Source organism: Gymnoscopelus microlampas, assembly GCF_963454915.1.
Source record: "Gymnoscopelus microlampas genome assembly, chromosome: 7".
In the NCBI taxonomy this organism is placed as follows: Eukaryota; Metazoa; Chordata; class Actinopteri; order Myctophiformes; family Myctophidae; genus Gymnoscopelus; species Gymnoscopelus microlampas.
The window spans coordinates 10,186,285-10,188,411 of record NC_139944.1 but is presented as its reverse complement, the minus strand read 5'-3'; positions in this window follow the sequence as shown (position 1 = coordinate 10,188,411).

Genomic DNA, 2,127 nt, shown 5'->3' with positions numbered 1-2,127 from the left:
CTAGGGCTGTCACGATTACAAATTTAAGTTGACGTCACTCAAATAATTGCGATTAACGATTTAATTGTGTGTTTGGCCATTGAACATTGGAACATTATGAAGAATTTTAGACTTTGTAAATAAAAATTGCACAGGGCAGATAAGACAAATAACTGATATATGCGAGAAAAAACATTATTGACATATTTAATAATTTTATGCATGTAAAAATCTACAAGATCTACAAGCTTACAACGCGTCACAAAGTGAAGCGTTGTAAGCTTATAGATCAGCTATTTTAATATTTGAAAACGTGTGACAAAATTTCAACATGGAAACGATTATGACGATAATGCAAAAATAATTGCTATTATGTCAAATAATTGCGATTAGAGGATTATGTAATAAGTGTGACAGCCTGACAGGCCTAGGGACCCCCCACCCTGACAAGCACTTACAATTGTAATAGTTGAGGCATTACATTTGGTTTGACAAATATTGTGAAAACAGCTATTTTCACAATGTGTGCCTCTTTCTTAGGTGATATTTGACAACTTGGCCAATGTTTCCACATAAGACAGTGATGGAAACATGGCTGCTGTCATACAAAGGGATCAGTAGAGCCATACAGGGAAGCTGTTACATTCTAAAGCCAGTGTGGAACCTGAAACTGGATCCCCACTGACATTCACACAGACATAGACATTATCAATGGACTTATTGTGTGTGTGTGTGTGTGTGTGTGTGTGTGTGTGTGTGTGTGTGTGTGTGCGCGCTCCCCTTTGGGAGTTAGGTCTATAATGTTCAATGCAGGAATAGACACACACACGCGCACACACACATCTATTACCTCTGAAAACCTGACCTAGGGGATCATGTGACATCGCTGTCAATAGCAGTGTGTGTGTGTGTGTGTGTGTGTGTGTGTGTGTGTGTGTGTGTGTGTGTGTGTGTGTGTGTGTGTGTGTGTGTGTGTGTGTGTGTGTGTGTGTGTGTGTGTGAGAGAGAGAGACACACACATTTTGAGTCTTTGCATTTATGAGCTCATTGGTAATTCTCTTTCATATGAAGAAAGCAAGAAAGTACCAACATGCTTTTCTGGATCAGGGCCCACTTGAAACTCTCAAAATCGTTCGAGGTCCACCCATCTGGCTCACTTAAGTGGTCAGATGCAGGTCAGGTGCATGTTTATTTTAATGATCAATCAATCCATTGGGTTCCGGCTTGGATCAATACACTTTACGTTCCTATTTATGAAAAAAAAAAAAATTCTAGGTTTAAAAGAAAACACCATGAAGGCTTTTTATTTCATATTAGTGTTATATTATCAATTCAATGTTATTAGTGTTTTGCCAATTGACCTTTTGTCAAGTCCCTAAACTAAAAATAAAAAAACTATATTTTTCAAAAATAGCAGATGTACAAGCTTGCAGCACGGCACGAAGTGATGCGCTGTGAGCTTGTAGATCTCCTATTTTTGAATAGCCAACATATAAATGTTGGCTATTCAAAAACAGCGGGCACGGGTGCAGTCGGTAGCGCTGTCGCCTCACAGCTAGAAGGTCCTGGGTTCAATTCCCGCCGGGGACGCTGTGGGCGCTGGGGGCGTGTCTTCTCCTCCGCGTAAACAGCTCCCATACCTTAGGTGGGGTTGGCGAAAGGGCCTACTCTGTGTGGAGTTTGCATGTTCTCCCCGTGTCTCCTAGGGTAGTTAATACTCTCACAAAAACATGTAGTAATCCTGGTCACTATACTGCCTCCCCCTGGTCAGTCGGGGCGCCTGATGGAGGGGAAAGGGACTGGTTGGAATAACGTGTTCCTTCCACGCGCTACGTCCAACCAGGGAAACTCCCCCCTGTCAGGTGACAAGAAGGTCAGTTGGCTCTCATGCATTGAAGGAGGCATGAACTCAGCCCTGGCCTCCCTAGGCTGGTGGGGGGAGTGTAGTGCCCAGGATCACTTAGCAAATTGGCACCGGGTGAAAAAAGGGTTACAAAGACTGACAGATGGAAGCAGAGACACTCCTTCGTCTTTTGCGACACTTGTGTGTCGATTGTCCTGGAACAAAATATTCTGTGGCTCTTGAAAGGACCCCCAAGTTGGGTCCCCCAAGGACCCAACTTTGAGAACCAATGGCATAAACAACCA